Genomic DNA, 20,767 nt, shown 5'->3' on the forward strand with positions numbered 1-20,767 from the left:
GTGGTCCTTGGACAGCTGGATATCCTTATGTAAAACAATGAAGTCATACAATACAAAAACTAGCTTAAATGTTACCAAACCCCTAAACATATGAGCTAAAAAACATAAAACTCTTAGAAAAATCTATGATTTGTATATCCAGAGATCACGTAGAACCAAATGAAGGTATACCAATAGAAAACAGATATATTAAAAGATGTTCTACATCATTATCATTTGAAAAACACAAGTGAAGCCCACAAAATCAGATTTCAATATCCATTAAAATAACTATTATCAAAACCACAGAAAATAACAAGTGACTAAAAGGATGTGAAAAGGTTGGCGTTCTTATGTGTCACTGCTAGGAATGTAAAATGCTGAGGCTTTGTGTAAGATAGCATGATGCTTCCTCAAAAAGTTAAAAGCTTAATTTAACTTCTTGGTATTGGTTCACCAACATTGAAACCAGGAACTCAGACAGGTATGCATATAGCTATGTAATGGCAGTATTTACAACAGTCAAACAATGGAAACTCTACAAGTGTCTGTGAAAGGGCATCTCATTTTTAAAATGTAATAAACATATAATTGTTATTTCCTGAAGTTAACATGTATCTAAATTACTTTCTAAATATTTATGTGTCTACCCAAAGACTAATGACACTCTCTGTTTGGAGCAGAGAAATTGTTTCATGTAGAGTGTGATGGTTTATGGAGAGATTTGTATCTGCTCAAAATACTGGAAAAAGTGACTAATGAGTTCTTAGCCTTCATATATTGCTCATCCAAGGCATGGGAAACAATACATAGGACAGGTCAGAAAGGATATAAGAGTTAGCAGATGGGGAAGAGTGTCATTAAATGCTGCCATTGAGATATAAAATTAATATTGTAACCATGAGCACACATCAGCCCTGTATACCTGTGTGAGACTGGTCTTTCTGACTTTCTGTCATAGACATAGAGGATGTCCAAGAAACCCCATAATTTCCTGAGGAACTTATAACCATTAGTGGTTACGCGAGGAGGAAGTATAATTTTCTGTAATGGCATAGACACTGGGAGACTACGTAGAAAGAAGAAGGCTATGGGAAAAATGAATGGACTGTAGGCTCATTTTTCTTAACAGTTATATTTTATTACGACCTTATTAACCGAGAGTACCTCACTTATAACCCGACTAACCTAAATAATAGGAAAAGAAGATTAAGGAATACAATAACAAAACCATAAGAATATCAATTCTGAGGAACAATTCTCCTGGCGTAGTTAGCAGGATTTCTTCTGCTGGAACCTGGAGCAACCGGAACCCGGGGAACCTCTGCAGGAGCCTGGAGCCCTGAAACCTTCTCTTAAGCAGTTCTCTCTAGGAACGTTTCGAAGTGGAGATGAACAGCCAAAACTATCCCAAGTCTCCAAAGCTCGCACCTCTTGTTTTTGACTCACATTTATACCTCCTCTCAGAAGTTGTTCAAGGACGTTTTTTAGCTGGTTAATAACCAATCTCCCCCACACGTTGGTGGTTTGACTTCTAAGGGGATAAACATCACCTGCTCTCTCACAAGTCTTTTTCTCATTTCCCACTTGTGATCTAAACAAAAAACATGTTTATCTCTCCTTCACATGGACACAAGAGGGTAATGAGAGTAAATATAATTATAACACATTATATATATTATCGAAATTAAAGGACAAACAGTAGTATTCTAATATGCGTTAAAACATGTGTGAAACAAGGAAACACTAAGATAATTGAAGTTAGTCAATCTCAATAAAGACAAATGATGTAGAATTTCTAAAATATGGGGTATCTCTTGCAGCCACATTCATAGAGACTGGAATTAGAATGGTCATTTCTTGGAGAAAATACAGAGAGGGGTTACAGATTAATTGGAACAGAGTTTCAGATTTTGATGATGTCAAATTTTAGAAACTGATAACGGTAGTTGTCACACAACCATATGAACATTTTTTAAAAGTGTGTTTGTGTGTGTGTGTGTGTGTGTGTGTGTGTGTGTGTGTGTGTGTGTGTGTGTTTGAGGGGGCATCCACTTAGGGATGGTGGTGGTAACTGTGCCAAGGTTGTACAGTAGATATCAGAGGACAACTTTTAGGAGTTGGTTCTCTCCTTCCATGGTGTGGATCCTGGGGATCAAGTTCAGGTTGAGAGGATTGGAAGCAAGTGCCATTATCCAGTAATCTATCACACCAGTCCCCATTTGACCACCCATCTAAATTAATTTTTTAATTTAATGTGTTTTGACCATATTTTCTGCCACCTCCAGGTCCTCCTAGGCCCCCCCCCCATGTCAACCTACCCAACTTTATGACCTCTCTCCTTCCTCTCTCTTCCTCTCTCTCTCTCTCCCTCTCTCCCCCACATCCCTCCTTTCTCTTTCACAAAAAGACAAAACAACAACAAAAACAAAACAAAACAAAAACCCATACAGAATAAGAAAGATTCCAACAAATGCGAAAATCAAAACAAACGAGCCAAAATCAAATAAGGAAAAAAAAAAGCCAAAGCGAAACAAAACAAAGCAAAAAGCTCACAAAAACACAACCTACGCCATAGCATGGGGCCTGCACTGGAGTGTGGTTGATACTCCATTTGAGAAAACTGATTTCTCATTGCCAGCAGGCATCAGAAGACAGATTCTTGGTTAGGGATGATACCCTGTATCCACTTCTCTCTCTCTCTCATTGCTGAGACCATGTCTGTCTCGAACTTATGTAGGTCTTGAAGTTGTTACCATAGTCTCCATGACTTCACATTGTTTCAGTCCTCTTGTGTCTGGAAGACACCTCTTCTTTAGTGTCATCAATCACCTCTGGCTCTTACAATCTTGTTTTGCCTCTTCTGCATAGGTTCCTAAGCCTTGAGGGAGGGCTTTGATGAAGCAAACTACTTAGCACTTGGTTATCCAAAGTCTCCCACTCTCTTCACATTGTCCAGTTGTGGGTCTCTAAGTTAATTCCCATCAACTGTAAGAAGAAGCTTCTCTGATAAATGCTTAAAAAAAAAAGACATGGAACTAGAGAAACAACCACTGGAGACCAGTGTATGGCTATATTCCTTCAGCAGAATAATACATTAGGTTTTCCTCTAGGTCCATTATCTACTGGTCTCAGTTCTTTGGCTTCATTAATAATGTCAGATATAGATTCATTCTCATGGAGTAGGCCCTATATCCAATTTAAAATGTTGGTTGTTCCAATAATATTTGTGCCATTATTGCACCAGAATATCTTGTGAGCAGGTCACAGTTGTAGGTCACAGGGTTTACAGCTGGGTGATATTGATGACTACCTTTCTCCTCTAGCAGAATGTAGAGAATATAATTATTTGAGACAGGATTTCTCTGTGTAGCCTTGGCTATCCTGGACTTAGCTTTGTAGACCACAGTGGCCTTGAACTCACAGAGATCTGTCTGCTATTGCCTCCCTGAGTGTTGAGATTAAAAGCATGCACCACCACATACAGATAATTTGATATTATTTTTATCTTACAGGAAAGGTGGAAGAACTGTAGAAGGAACTTCACATTTAGTTTCTCTACACTAAGAAATAAGGCTGAAGCTTGTAGTTCATCACTAGCTCAACTTTTCTCTGTTCAATTACGTAATTAAATATTGTCTCCAGCAGAAGGCCCTTACCAGCAGATGGTAGACAGCAAACAACAGCCTTGGTGATAGTCTGTGATGCTTGGGAGCTTCCATGTGACCCCTTTTGCCAACAAGATGTAACCCATTCCTGGAATTGGAAGTTTTACTTTTTGATGTGAGATATATATTTGGGGAGTTCTCTCCCCTATTCATTGGCATCTGTGTTTAAATTCCATTCAAATATGCATATATTTATAGTAAGCTTCTACAGTAGTAGGTTTCTATGCTTTTCAAATGGCCCTTACTGGTAATTATCACTCTCACCATTCTCTCCTTTACCCTTCTCTCCCAACCTCCCGTTTGAATACTCAATATTACTGCGTTGTACATTTAATGATGAGTAAAATGATAAATTTCATATTATGTATATTAAGTGTAATGAAAAAGATAAGTCAGCAAAATAGCTTAGTGGTTCAAAGTGCTATCTGCCAAGTGTGACAACCTGACTTCCACCCCTGTGACCTATACAGAGGAAGAAGGAAACCAATCCTGTAAGCAGGTGTCCTCTAATATCCCCATGCCCTCTGTGACTCATACATGCTCCCACACAAATACATATGAAAATAACCACAGTTGTTCCTTAGAGAAATATATTAAAATATTATTTTTTGAGTAAAACAATGTCTCCATCATTCAGAGAAGTCAGAAGAAGAAACTGTATGTGTAAACACATTCACAGTGAAATACATTTGGTTATTGAGTAAAAATGATAAAAATTGTTTTTTAATATAGGCTGTCTTAATCACTATTCTATTGCTGTGAAGAGACACAACCAAAGCAACACTTAGAAAGAAGTGTTTAATTTGGGGCTGGCTTATGGTTTCAGAGGATCAGTCCAATATCATCATGGTAGGGAGCATGATGGCAAGCAGGTGTCATGTTGGAGATTGGGGGGTCCTCTTTGAAACCTCAAAGCCCAACCCCAGTGGTGGCATACTTTCTCTAACAAGGCCACACCTCCTAATTTTTCTAATCCTATCAAAGACATCCACTACCTGGCGACTTAGCATTCAATATATACTCCTATTAGGGAACATTCTTATTCAAACCACCACAAACCAATATACACATTGGTGAATGCAGAAAAAAATAAATGTGAAGTTCCTTCTACAGTTCTTCCACCCGTCCTGTAAGATAAAAATAATATCAAATTATCTGTATGTGGTGGTGCATGCTTTTAATCTCAACACTCAGGGAGGCAATAGCAGGCAGATCTCTGTGAGTTGAAGGCCACTGTGGTCTACAAAGCTAAGTCCAGGATAGCCAAGGCTACACAGAGAAATCCTGTCTCAAATAATTATATCAACTTATATCAAATGTATGCATTTCTATTAGTTTCTATTAGTCTTTTGTCACCATGTTCTAAGCAAGCAGATCTCCGTTCTCTTCTTTATAACAGTCCTATGAGAAGTACTATCATCAGCTGAAGAACTAAAGACAAAGGCAAAGTAATTTGTTCATAGATCTAAAAAAAATGACAGTTACATCCAAACAATTGGAAGGCAGCGCTGTCCACCCAACATCCTAGTCCATGAACTCAACCCAACCCTCATAAATCCCCTAATGCTAAACTCCAAGTCTCATTCATGTGTTTATCTACTTATCTTTCACTACCACATCCTACAGTGATAGAAAGTGTGTTTAAAAACAATACAGGGGATGGAGTGATGGCTCACTGGATAGGAGCACTGGCTATTCTTGCAGAGGACTAAGATTCAGCTCTAGGTATACACATAGAGCATAGACAACTCTAGCCCCGCCCCACTTTCAGGGAATCTGATGCTCTCTTCCAGCCCCTGTGCATACTGTCCACAGGTGGTGCACATGCAGACACACAGACGAAATACTCATGCACATAAAACAGAGTGAAAAGATGAATCTAAAATTTAAATGACAATACAAAAGGGACTGGTTTAAAATCAATTCTTTTTCTTTTTCTGTTAGATTTGACTAGGACCTATTTCATTAAATCATCTAAATTACTTTTATTCTCACAACGATTTTTTTCAGATAGGCATAATAACTCCCATTTTGCAAGCGGGAGAATGAGTCCTCGTGGTTTTGAACCAGGTTATCACTCAGCTGGCACAGGATTAAATCCCAGGCCATCCTAACTTCCACGTGTGTATTATCTAATCTAACAGTCTATTTTTGTGATGCTATTCACACAGCCTTAGTTATTGCAGCTACTCCTTGACTCAACTTTACTAAACTGTGGAAAAAAGCTTGGCATTTGTTGCTTATGCCACTCCCCAGAAGCTCAGTAGGTTCCTACCCTACACCATTCATTTTACAATTCCAATATCCTAGCTATTAAACTTTGGCTATTACCTTGTTCTCGGGTATTCTTTTCACAGAGTATTTAGAATGCATTTGTGTGGGTGTGAGTGGATGGGTGGTGATGGAGTAGTAACGGAAGCTGGAAAATACACACATTATTTGTTTCTGAGTCTTTCAAATTTAACAAGCCTCTATATTATCTGCATGCTCTTCATTGGATAGATCTATGTATGTATGTATGTATGTATGTATGTATGTATGTATGTATGTATCTATCTATCTGTCTATCTATCTATCTATCTATCTGTCTGTCTATCTACATCTATCATCAGCTATATATCAAAATGTTCTCTGTAATTATGTAGCCCTGGTTTGCCTGGTTCTATGTAGACTATGCTGGCTGGGAACTTACAGAGATCCATGTGCTTCTTGCGTGCTGGGATTAAAGGCCATGTGCTTATCACACCTGACCTTGGACAGTAAAAATATTTTTATTTATTCTTTGAGAATTTCATATGAAGAATTTTGAACATATTCACTACCTTTCCTCCAACTCTTATAAGCATCCTCAACTACCTACCTACCCAACTTTGAAGTTTCTCTTTTTTGCACTGAGTACAGCTTGTTTTTTACAGATAGTCTGGGGTGTGGCCTGAGTGCAGTGGACCAGGGATCATTTGATTAAAGGAAACAAAGTCTCCCTTTCTCATCAACTATCAAATGCTGATAACTCCTTAGCTAGTGGTGGGGTTTATGCCCACTCCCTCAAAGTCATGATTTCGTCTGGATTGAGCTTGCATAGGTCCTGTGCATGCTGTTTCTGCCCTGATGTGTCAGGAAAACACTCCTTCTTTGAAGTCATCTATCCATTGTGGCTCTTACTATCTTTCTGCCTCCATTTTCTTGAAGTTCTCGATGGAAGAGTGTGTAGATACATCCCATTTAGGGCTTATCACCCCACAGTCTCTCAGTTCATTGCATGCTGACCAGCTGAGTATCTCCATGATCATTTCTATAAACTATGAGTAGAGGCTTCTCTGATAAGGCCTGAGAGATGCGCGGGTCTATGGATTTTTAACGGTTGGATCAAACAGTACATTTTGAACTTCACAGTGAAAGCTAGGCTGTCAACACAACTGAATGCCAGAAAAGAAAACAGATGTGACAAACAATGAATAGGGCTTCTAGTCTGCCAGACGAGCAAACTGCCCTTATTAGGTCCCATAAATCACTGATAAGTTGGGGGTGAGTTGAGTTAAATGAGATACCATATAAACACGAAGTATAGGGAACAATAACATTGACTTCTCTTTCTGTACATTCCAAAGTGATAAATAGTACTAGGTTGCATCCATTTTTCATCAATAGCAGATTTATGACAGTATAGTGAAGTTGTGACTTTAGAATTGGAATGAATATTCACCGGAAATAGACCCTATATCCATTTTCGTATCTTCTTCTTATGTATTCACTGTGAAAACTTAACTGCTTCAGAAGACTTCACTATGACTGCATAGCATGTCCTACTGACAATTTATTAAACACAATTTAATTAATTTAGTTTAGCAAATAAAAATTGTGTTTGTTTTGTACAACATAACATGACAATTGTGCATCCATTGGCTATTTTGAAGTAACCTCATCTGTCATTTCTGGTAATAATTATTACCTAAAATCTGTTCTTTCAGCAATTTTCAGATACAAAATATATTGATCTTAGTCAGCACAATGTCCAATATGACCTAAACTTATCCCTCTGACTAACTGAAATTTTGTATCCTGGTTTCCATCTAAAAAAGTGTCAGAGAGGCATTTCATGCAGATGGTTTGTACAGTAACTCCTGGTAAACACCATTTTACATTTTGCTTCTCTGACAAAATTGTTATACTCCTAAATAAGTGAGATCACTGATTTTTTTCTTATTTCACTGAACTTTATGTCCACCAGGTGCACCAAACCAATGTTGTCAGAAAGGACAAGATTTTCTCCTTTAAAAAAGTTAAACAATATTCCATTGTGAGTATATATATATCATATTTATTACCTTTATCCATCCTGTCCACTGATGGATACTCTTGGTTTCATAGTTTGAGTCTTATGAATAATGCTGCAAAGACCATGGGCATGCAAGGGCTCTTTACCATATGGATTTTATATTTTTTGGATACATATCCAGTAATAGGATTTATAGGTTATATAACAGTTTAATTTTTAATTGTCTTTGAGAAACCTTCTACACTGTTTTCTAAAATATACACACTCATTTAAGTGCACAAACCTCTTATTTTCTGATATGTTTTAATGAGTTTTGGCATAGGAATTCAAGAAACGAATTGGAAGCACTACCTACAGATTGTTTCTAGTACTTGTTTATGAGTCCAAATTTTCACAACTTTCATTTGTCCAAATGTATTAAAAAGATATGCTATCTTTTTAAATATATTTTATTAATTTATTCATATTACATCTCAATGGTTATCCCATCCCTTGTATTCTCCCATTCCTTCCTCCCTCCCATTTTCCCCTTACTCCCCTCCCCTATGACTGTGACTGAGGGGGACCTCCTCCCCCTGTATATGCTCATAGGGTATCAAGTCTCTTCTTGGTAACCTGCTATCCTTCCTCAGAGTGCCACCAGGCCTCCCCATCCAGGGGACTTGGTCAAATATGGGGCACCAGAGTTCGTGTGAAAGTCAGACCCCACTCTCCACTCAACTGTGAAGAATGTCCTGACCATTGAGTAGATCCTGGAAACAGCCTAAGTGTCCCTCAGTAGAAGAATGGATAAAGAAACTGTGGTACATATACACTATGGAATACTACTCAGCTATTAAAAACAATGAATTCCCAAAATTTGTGGACAAATGGATTGAACTAGAAATGATCATATGAGTGAGTTAACCCAGAAGCAGAAAGAGTCAAATGGTATATACCCACTTACATGGGCACACTAGCCCAAGGTGCATGTCCCATGAAGTCTTCACTTACCAGGAAAGTGGAACAGAGGGGAGGGCATCCTATTGGGACTCTAGATGAGAGAAGCATGGGAGAATGGCAAAATAGAAGGATCCAGAGGGTCATAGAAACCTACAAGAAGAACATTATGACTGGCAGATCTGGGCCCAGGGGTCCTGCTCAAACTATAGCACCAGCCAAGGACAATACATGCAGTAAACTTCGAACCCCTACCCAGTGTATGCTATCTTATCGTGTCAGAATTAGCGCTCATTCTCTTGAAAGTACTTCATTCTGAGGTGCTGTGAGTGCAAAAATCATAGCTCGTACTGCAAAGGGAATAAAAAAAAAAGTAATTTACTCTAGAGCCAAATTTGAGTGACCATGGCACTGGAACATGGAGCTACTTTACCTGAGGTTCCATAGCCCAATGTGGTAGCAGTTTAATAGAATTTTTACAGCAACAGAACAAAAGAGGTTCAAGGCATTTAAAAAGTTGATTGGTGGAATCATTAGGTGGGCAGTTATAGCAGACAGAGGAATTCAACTATCGATCTCAGATACTAATAGCATTCTTAGTATGGTATTGGTAAAGGTAAGCGTTTTAGTAATACATTCCAAGGGGTTTTCTTTGTTTATAGGATGTTGGATCTGCTACAGAGGTGGCCTAGAAATGGTTCATTAGGGGCCTAAAGATACTCTAGATGAAACTGTAGTTAGTCTATCAGCAGCATTCCAACATTTCAAGCTCTCCACAGTCATTGAAGTGTTTATTAGCCCATTAGCCTATATAGACAACTTACTTCTAGGAATATTCTTCTTTATAATTCATAGTAAATGGAAACCTACCTTCACCTAATACATTAAGAAATTAATTTGTTACATAATATCTTACACTTCCATTGGTTGTATGTCTGCCAGCAACTAATGATAACCCTATGTTCTCACTTAGCATAGATATGTATTTCACGCTCAGGTCACAGCCCCCTTACCCTTGGACAGCATCATGTGCCCACACCTTGAAGGGGTCTTGCCATTGTCAATGTCCCGCCTCTGCCTCTGCTATTGCATGAATAAAAGAAGGGGAAAAAGAAATTTATTTGTAGTATTTTACTTTAGGTCTCATAATTTTTTAAAAAGATGATTTTAAAGTTAAGGTTTTTTTTAGGTGTGTGTGTGTGTGTGTGTGTGTGTGTGTGTGTGTGTGTGTGTGTGTAAGAAATACAGGTGACCTTGGAGTTCAGGAGAGGGTATCAAATCCCATGGTGTTTTGGACAGTTGTGAGCTTCCTGATATGCCTGCTAAGAACAAAAGTCAGGTCTTCTATAAGATCACTATCTGCTCTTAACTACTAAGCCACTTGTCCTGTCCAGGTCCCAGAATGGTTAAGCACAATATTTAACTAATTTATAATTATTTTAATTGTACCCTGGTGAACAATATATACTTTAATCTAGAAGGAAAACCATGATATAAAGACATGCATTCATAAAAAGTTCAACTAATTTTATTTTACATATATATTTGTATATAAATAAATATTCAAGAATATAGGTGCTACAAAATAAAAAAAATTCTGGGGAAGGAATAAGATGATAGTAAAAAGTCAACACAAAGCAAGTAGCTATAGGTTTGGAATACATGAGAATGATTAAGTAAGATTTTGCTGGAGATCAGACCTGGGGAGGGAAGGGGCGGGAGGACAGAGTGCCTACAGGGAGTAGAGAAACTGTGGGCAGAGGCATCTCTGTGACCAGCTGGAGACCTAAGTCAGGATAGGCTTCTGAGATGATATGGGAGTAGCTCTAGCTGAGATTCCTAGTAGCAGGAGTCATGGAGACAGAAGAGGACACCCTCTAACTAGACAAGACTCCTAGTGGTGGAGGGAGAGGAACACCAAACCACGCACGAAAACTTCAACCCAAAATTTACCCCGCCTACAAGAAGTGTAGGGCTAAAGATAGAGCAGAAATTGGGGGAATGTCCAACCAATGCCTGGCCCAACCTCCGACCCACCCCATGGAAGAAAGCCAACCCCTAACACTATTAATGATACTCTGCTATATTCGCAGACAGGAGCCTATCAGAGTTGTTCTCTGAGAGGCTGCGCCCAACAGCAGATTGAAATAGATGCTGAGACTCACAGACAAACACTGGGTGAAGCAAAGGTTGTCGAGTGGAAAAGCAGGAGGGGAGAAGATAAAAGGACCTATAGATGACAAGAGCTCCACAAGAAAACCAACAGAGCCAACTAACCAGGGCCCAGAGAGGCCTGTGGAGACAAGCACCAGTCAAAGACCGTGAATGGACTGAACCTAGGTCCTCTATACAGATGTAGCCAACTCAAAGGGCAGCTCAGGCTTCATGTGGGTTGCCTATTAAGGGGAATGGGGGCTTTCTCTGACATGGACTCTGTTGCCTGCTTTTCAATCACTTGCCCCCTGGTGGGGCTGCTTTGCCAGGCCACAGGGGACAGGACATGCTAATCCGACTTGATGAGCTGAGGTGTGTGGGTAGTGAGGGATATCCTTTTCTGAAGAATGGGGAGTGGGAAGGAAGGGAGGATGAGAGTTGGAGCAGAGGAGAGGAGAGGGGGCTGTGATAGGGATGTAAAGTGAATAATTAAATGAATTAATTAAAAAGAGAAAGCTTTTGCCACTCCAACAAAATATGTGGAAAATTATTTGTATACATTTACACAAATGACAAAATGTTCACTTAAAAAAAGCGCGAAGTGGTACGTTTCCCTTAAAATTTGTTTAGGGAATGAGAATAACAGAACTTCGTAATTATTTAAAGTCAGCCAGTGGAAAAAGAAATCAGGACTAAACCCACTTTCCATCAAACACGAAGACGTCTGCTACCTGGAATGAAAATATATGAAGAAAAGCTGCCAAGTGCAATTCCCACAGGTGTGCAAGTAGGTATGGGAAAACACCAAGCAAGACATCTTGGCAGTAGATGGAAAATGACGCTGGCAGGAAAGTGCATTCAACATGTCTGATCAAAGTGAAGTGCAACAGAAAATCAGATAGCAATAACATGAAATCAATGGCACTTGAAAAATTAAAGATACTCTGAATTTTGAAATTAGTTGCTCAAATTCCATGAGAATTCTTCTAGAGTGCTGCTTGGCTCATGCTGTATTTATTTATACATCACCTTGTGGAACACAGATGCTATGATTTTTTTTGTCTTTCTATTTACAAACATTCCATTTTTTTAGGTTGTCTTTCAAGTACATCCATGACATCTTTCAATACTTTTTCAGGGCTAGACATTGAACCCAGGTCTTTGCGATTTGAGCACCCTAGGCGTTTTTATGTAATTTATTCATAAGGTATATTCGTGGTCTTTTAATTGGTCTGGTGTATCTGTGTTTGTGCAGAAGTACCCTGATTGTCAAATCTTGTTACCTTCCTTTTGGAAATTTCTATTCAGATTTTCTTGGCCAAATAATAATCATAAGCAATCTGTTATTAGTAGAGCAATGAAATCATTTTCAAGTTTCTTTTCTTTTTTTCTTTTTTCTTTTTAAGACAAGGTTTCACTACATAGCTTGGGCAGGCCTGAAACTCATGGTGTAGACCATACTAGCCTCCAACTCCTGCATCAGCCTCCCAAGTGCTGGGATTAAAGGCGTGCATGATCATGTCTGCCTCTTTTTCTTTATTTTTGATTCATTATGCCATCTTTGTATATTTGGTTCTTACTCAGTCCTCTCCCTTACTTTCTCCCCATTCCCTGTGGCCTTGCTCCTTATACTCTTCCTCCTTTCTCCTAATAGCCCTCTTCTGCTTTCATGCTAAAAACCTTCCATTTCTGTTTCTACATATTCATGCCTGCATGTGTGTGCACCTGGCGTTTTGGGGCTAGAGGTAAGCTGATGTCAGATATCTTCCTCAATCACTCCTCTCTCTCATGTTTTGAGGCAGACTCTCACTGAACCTGAAACACCAATTTGGCTAGACCGGCTAAATAACAAGCTCCAGTAATTTTGTGTCAGCACCCCTCTATCACTGTGATTATATATAGGCCACGGCACACAACTTTTCAACGCTTACAGGCGGGGTCTGAGCTCAGTCCTCATGCTTGTACAGCCAGCTCTTTGCCCATTGAGCCATCTTCCCAACACGTGCTATTGCCTCCCTCCCTTAAGTTCTATTCCTTCTTTTTCATGGTCTCCTTCTTGATTTCATGACATATAGCCTCATCCCACATACATACATATACAAAAATTAAAATGTAGTATCTCGATGAGAGAAAAATGTGAGCTATTTGTCTTTTTAAATTCTATAATATTCATTCATCTATAATTTCATGCATATATGTGTGTGTGTATATGTGTGTGTGTGTGTGTGTGTGTGTGTGTGTGTGTGTTTATCAAAGCAACTTTCATTATCTTGTCTTATACCCCACCTAATCCTTTCTTCCCAGGTCTCTTTCTAACCTTCATGTGTTTTAGAGGGACCCACTCCATTTAATTAGGGTTGCCTGGGTGAACATGGGTAGAAGGTTATTTGCTTGAGTGGATGTTATGCCACTAAAGAACCTTCAGCTGCCTTTAGCCTCTGTGGGTGGCATGTGAATTTATGAGCTAACTCACCCTAATAATTTCTATCCCATCTTCCCACTCCAGCTCCATATCCTTGTTTTTGTTAACAATTATCTGAGTCCAATTAGTGCTGTCCATATGCATGTGAATGTGTGTCCAGCCACTGAGACATGAGGAACACACTAGAAGTTACGTTCTTCAGCATTCATTAGCTTCTTCTAGCTCCTCTGAGAAGTGTGGGGTCTTAGAAACCACCCCCCACTCACGCTGGAGTTTTCACTTTTTTCATCTTCTGCAGGTGAGTTATATAGTGTCCAGATATCAACATTTTACTGAGGGGGGGAGGGAGGGAGGGAGGGAGGGAGGGAGGGAGGGAGGGAGGGAGGGAGGGAGGGAGAGAGAGAGAGAGAGAGAGAGAGAGAGAGAGAGAGAGAGAGAGAGAGAGAGAGAGATATGGAAAATTTACTGGATTTCCATAAGGTGTCTTGATATATCATTAGTTTGGGTTAAACTACCCCCCTCTCACTGTTTTCCCCCCTTCCTGCTTCTCCAATCACCACTTAAACATTTAACCTTGATTATATTCTCCTCTTGTTTCATTTCACCTGTGTTCCATTGTCCTTTCTAATTGAATTTTTGTCTTAAGTTGGAATATCATGTTTTCATGTAGCTTTTTTATATACCCTTCATCTTGGTTAAGCTTTCTGACAATATCTCATTTTCCATTGCTTATACCATTGCATGTGTAAGATGCATTGCATGTCAACATTTTTGTCCCTAGTATTCCCCTCTCTAGGTTCATTTTACATATATTTTAGTATACTGCCTTGTTTTCAGGAATCTAGCCCTAGTGGCTCATTTAGACTTTCCTGGCTGTTGAACACACATAAAGAAAGATTTCAAGGTAGAATCTACATACTAGACAGAATATGTAGTGTTTTTCTTTCTGAGCCTGAATGACTTCACTTAGTATACTTTTTCTCTGTTCTATTCCTACGTATTTTTCAAAGGCAAATTTAAATGGAATGAATTTCCTAAGACTTCTGCTAGCTCATTATTGGCATATACAAAAGCCTCTTATTTTTGTATATTTGTTTTGTGTGCTATCACTTAGCAGAAAGTATTTATCACCGGGGTGGTGGTGGTGATGGTGTGTGTGTGTGTTTGTGTATTTAAACAGAGATTCATGTAGCCCAGACTGGCCTTGAACTCACTATGTTCATGAGGATAACCTTGATCTCCTGATCTTTCTGCCTCTACTTCCCAAATGTTGGGGTTATGCACATGTGCAATCATGTACACCAGCTTGATTTCAAGTATTTTACTGAAGTCTTTGTGGTCTCTTAAGTATAGGATCATCTTTCTACAGTTCTTTTATACAAAGTGATATTAACGTTTTTCAAACGCTGTTTCTGCACATGTTGATATGATTATGTTACTTTTGTCCTTTAGTTTATGTATATGTTATATTACAATTATTGATTTACTATGTTTCAACTCCTTCTCCGTGAAATCTTTGGCTTGCTCTCTTGAAGGTAATTCAAAGTTCTTAGGTGTTTTGGTCATGATCGATTTTCTTTATTTATATATGACTGTATTATTGTATGAACTTTGAAAAATTTCTTTTCTGTATGGTCTTTCTTGTTGTTGATACTTTCTCCTTTGTTTTATATTTGAATGATTTCTGGGTTCATTTTTAAGTGTTTTCTGTTGTGTTCAAAATTTTGTTGTAATCATATATGCTTGTCAGTGTGTGTGTGTGTGTGTGTGTGTGTGTGTGTGTGTGTGTTTGGGAAGAGTGCACATGTGTAAGTCAGAGAATGGTGGGAAGTAGTTCTCTCTATTCACAATGTGAATCTGGGGGATAAAACTCAGGCCATTGGCTGAAGTACCTCCTGGGCCTGAATCCCACAGGACCTGCCTTCCGGCCCAGCAGTCCTGAGTCTCATTAAACCTGTGTTTCAGCTGCAAGCCTACTGGGTACGGGCTTTTGTTGCCACTCCTGCCATTAATACAGTGACTTAACCAACAGCAGCTTAACAGCTTTAACACTGCAATATCACTCAGGCTTTGGAACTCCTGAGATTCCACTGCTGTCTGATACCAGCAATCTCGTTTAAAAGAGCTAACTGTAACACTCAGTGGAAAACTCATTTCTACATGCCCCCCCCCCCGACACTGGGAGTCTTGTCTAGCACATGGGTCTCACTGTGAGTGCTCTAGCTGTTCTTGAGAAAAATGGCACCTTTGATCTCAAGGTTCCTCTGCTCCCATCCGGAAGCCAACAACTGAGTCCCAGGACAACCCAGGCTACTGCCAGATGCAGAGTGACACTATTTGTAGCAGAAGCAAACTGCAGTAACAGATATAAATGTTTGGCAGCAGTTCTGCTATCAAGTTGCTATACAACATATTTGAATGCATCACTGTATCCCTGATGAAGATCGAAGACAGTAGCAGTAGGCTACTTCGTGAAAAGAAAATGTAGTTTACACTTCTGTAAATCTAAAGATATTTTTAAAAAGTAGTAAAATGATGAAGGAATAGGAAAAGCGAGGAAATCAAATAAATTACAAATGAACATAAAGTTTTGAGGTACAGGATACAATATAGAAATACAGAATGGATAGAGAAAAGGAAAAGTCAGTCATAAAGGTAGGAATACATAAGCATAAAAAGAAGAAATGAAATTGACCACAAGATATTAAAATCTCAGCCAGTTGAAATAAATGTGATTTTTCTCCTCTCCCCTTGATTGCCTTTTATAGAAGTCTTTAAAGGGAATTGTAGGGGGCTGCTACTTATCTCACTAATTCTAAGAATTTAAGCCAGTATGTCTTTTGTGCTCAGAGGGTTTCTGTGTCAGGTTCCATTCACTGTCAGAATTCTCAAGTCTAGACCCTTGGCTTCCCAGTTACAACATAGTCCCTCTGTCTTTCTACACGGGTTTATCTGTGACCGGGGGAATGAGGGGCAATGGAGACACCCAGTGTACCATGTTTACCTTGGTTACTAAGTAGTCTCTTCTTGTCCTTGCCCATCAATGATACTATGGCAAGTTTCTTAGCCCAGTTTGAGGATATCAGTGCCATGGCTTTCCCAAGAAATGGTAGAGATGATTCATTCTGAGGATATTCTCTCCAGGGCAATGATGGAGAATCTCAGCTTCCCCTGCATTACCTCCTGTGACTGTCATCACAGCCTATGTTACACAAGGGATGTCTCCTCATGCTGTGTACATGACCTGCTTGCATCTCTGCATTTTGCTGTTCTTCCAAGTGTTCATGTCCCTGGAAGCCACTGCTGACCCTACTTGGACCTGAGCTATTCATCTCTGCTGATTGGCAGTTGCTCCTGGCTGTTGCTTAGCAGAAAGAATACCACAAAGGTATGTTTCTTTTTTGTTTAGTTTTTTTTTTCTCTCAGGAATAGATTTTTTTTATGTTAACTCCTATCCTCCACTGAGTCATCCAGAGACAGCCTCTAGTCTGCAATCTTACCTGAGGGTGAAAATAATAAAATTTTTTATTTACTTGTAATCTCTATGTTCTGATTAAAAAAAAATACTTCATCAACCAACAGTGCTAGTTAATAGGGAATATTTTTCCTTTTTAATTTTAAAAGAATTTATCAGATTGCATCTTAATTGTTAGCCCCTCACTTATACCTTCTTGTTTCTCCCTCCTTCCCATTTTCACCCTGTTCTCCTCCCCTAGACCTGTGACAGAAGGGGGCCTCCTCCCTGATCATGTGTTCATAGCCTATCAGGTCTCATCCTGATAGCCTGCTTCTCCTTCCTTTGAGTGCTTCCAGGCCTCCCCATCAAGGGGAACTGGTCAAATAGGGGCCACCAAAGGTCATGTCAGAGTCAGTCCCCACTCTACACACAACTGTGAAGAATATGTTGTTCATTGGATAGATCTGAATAAGGAGTCTAGATTTACTGCATGCATTTTTCTTGATTGATACAGCAGTTTGTGCAGGCCCCCTGGGTCCAGATCCGCTAGCTTTGATGATCTTCTTTTGGAGTTTCTGGACCCTTTGGGTCCTTCTATCTCTCCATTCTTTTATATCTCTCTCACCTGGAGTCCAATAGTGAGTCCCAACATCTGTACGGATCCCCCACTGAGTGAAGACGACTCTCAGAGGACAACCATGCTGGGCTACTATCCATTGATAAGTGAGTATATACCATGTGAGTCTTTCTGGGTCTGGGTTATCTCACTCAGAATGATCATTTCTAGTTTCATCCATTTGCCTGAAAACATCAAGATTCCCTTGTTTTTAATAGCTGAGTAGTATTCCACAGTGTAAAAGTTTCTTTATCCATTCTTTGACTGAAGGACATTTAGGTTGTTTCCAGATTCTGGCTATTACGAATAAGGCTGCTATGAATATGGTTGAGCAAATGTTCTTGCTGTGTGGTGGAGCATTTTCTGGGTATATTCCAAGGAGTGGAATAGTTGGGTCTTGAGGAAGCCCTATTCTCAATTTTCTGAGAAAGTGGCAGATTGATTTGCAAAGTGATTGTACAAGTTTGCACTCCAACCTGCAATGAAGGAGTGTTCCCCTTTCTCCACATCCTCTCCAGCATGTGCTGTCACTTGAGTTATTGATTTCAGCCATTCTGATCAGTGTAAAATAGAATCTCAGAGTTGTTTTGATTTGCATTTCTCTGATGACTGAGGAGATTGAACATTTCTTTGTTTCTCAGCCATTCGACATTCTTCTGTTGAGAATTCTCCCTTTAGTTCTGAGCCCCATTTCTTAATTGGGTTATTTGGTTTGGTGATGTTTAGTTTCTTGAGTTCTTTATATATTTTGGATATTAGCCCTTTTTCAGATGTAGGGTTGATGAAGATCTTTTCCCAATCTGTAGACTGTTGCTTTGTTCTGTTGATGCAAGTAGATCCATATTTATCGCCATACACAAAACTCAAGTCCAAGTGGATTAAAGACTTCAACATAAAACCAGGTACATTAAATCTGTTAGAAGAAAAAGTGGGGAAGAGCCTTGAACTCATTGGCACAAGATATAACTTCCTGAACAGAACACCAACAGCCCAGCCTCTTAGGTCAACAATTAGTAAATGGGACCTCATGAAACTGAAAAGCTTCTATAAGGCATAGGGAATAAATTTTAAAAATTAGCTTTCTTTATAACTTTGACTTTACTTTCCAACATGTAATTATAAAGCATGATGTTTGTTTCATTTTTAATAAATAACTTACTATGTTAAAGAAAGGCTATTTTGATAAGAATGTTTAGATCACACATTTATGGAGAGTTTAATTGAGTAACTTCTTTGCATTTAAGGGGTAGAATTGTTTCCTTTTTTGTTCATTAGTTTCAGGACTGAATCCACTTAAATCCTGAGGCTTTTTTTTTTCAAAATCCCTCATTTTACTTATCTTTTCAATAGTTGATTTTTGAGTATCTCATTTAGAACCTTTGCATTTATGTCCCCCACATTTAACTCTCCTTTAATTTTGGTTTCTGTTTTTAACCTTGACTTTTTGTTCCATTATTTCAAGGTTGAGTCTTTGCCTCCCTTTTCTGTTCTCTCAGTTTATTGAAGATTTATCTACTCTACTAAAATTCTTGTGCTGAGAGATTTTCATATTTTTACCTCTTGTTTACTTTTTGACTACAAATTAAATTTCACTGTTGCTTTGGGGCCTATATATACATCTCGAATCAAGTCTAGTAACCTTTAAGGAAATTATTCATTTTGTCTACATTTAAGATTTGTCATCCTACAATGCCTGTAATATTATTTTATTATGCTTGTGTTTATTATGTTATTATTGTTTCTATGGTATTACCCTTTTTAATTCTAGCATCTTCTTATTTTATCAAAGAGACCTTCTCTCTGATGTTTTTTTCCAATATTTTATATTTACAATGTGATCATTGCATTCTTTCATGTTGACTGGGTTTCTCAAGTTTCATTCATCTTACTTCTTAAAGATTTATATTACTAAACTTCAATCTTTTGCATTTGTTAATATATATTTAAAACTATAAATTTTCCTCTAAATATTACACTTTAGCAATATCCTACAGTTTTTAGTATATACCTCTTTCATTGTTGCTTACTGAAAATGTATAATATTTGTTATTGTGTGCATGAACAAAGTGTCTATGTAGAGGTGTACTTTTTATGGAATGATTGTTGAGGTTAGTGGACAATTTGTAGCAGTCAATTTTCTTTTTCCACATTTACTTGGGTTAGAGAACTCACTTGTGATCAGGCTAGTATGCTAATTGCCTTTTTCCATTAAGACATCTTGCTGGCTCTTGAAAATATGTAATTGAATCAGCTATGATTCTTCTGATCTTTAATCTGGACTTCATTTATAAATGTATTGGGAAATCTACCTTTCACTGTGTTTTATTATGTATTTCTAATGTCTTAAATATAGTTAAAGAAAAACAATTATATATTTAGATGTGGGAGGTTGAAAATTCGTAATATGTCCTTTGTAGCATATAACATGTGCACAGGAAAAGAAAGCAAGTTTTGTGATACCTCAATTAGAGAACAAATATTATTCAAATATTTTGTAATTTTGTTTGAACCATTTATTCTTAGCAAAGTTAAATCCACACCTCTCAATTTACCAAATTTTATAAATGTGCTAAGAATTTTGCTACATATTAAAATATATTATTAGATTATCATTGTAGTTATTTTGGTTTGATTTTTTCCTTTCATTTAAAATTTATTTATTTTTACTTTATGTGTGTGAGTGTTTTGCCTGCAGGTAAGTAAATGTATGATGCTCTCCCACTATGTATGGGAGAGGGCACTGATCTCCTGCAACTAAAATTATGGATGGTTGTTAGCTGCCATGTGGATGCTAAGAAATAAGCCTGAGTCCGTGCAAGAACAATAATGTCTCCTAATGGCTAAGATATCTCTTCAGCCCTCTTCTCTCTTTTCCTTTTCTAAGACAGGGTCTCACCATGTAGCAGCCCAGTCTGACCTTGAATTCATGATCCTTGTGCATCTAATTCCAGAGTGCTTCAATTACAGGTATATGATATCACACTCATCTGGAGTTTCCCTTTTACTATTAATTAGTGTGTCTGTTTCCTAATGTTGTATACAGTGCATTTTATTTTGTCTGATATTAATGTTATGAATTCAACTATGTTTGGTAAATATTTGACTGGTGTAATTTTCTCCAAAGTTTTATTTCCCATGTCACAGCCTTTTTAGCTGTACAAAAGCCTATGGCTGGCTAATTTTTAATACAATATGAGATTAATCATTTAAATGGTTGATATCTTTCCTTCTTTAAGTTTACATTTTCTTTCATTAT

Source organism: Acomys minous, assembly GCF_964271855.1.
Source record: "Acomys minous genome assembly, chromosome: 7".
In the NCBI taxonomy this organism is placed as follows: Eukaryota; Metazoa; Chordata; class Mammalia; order Rodentia; family Muridae; genus Acomys; species Acomys minous.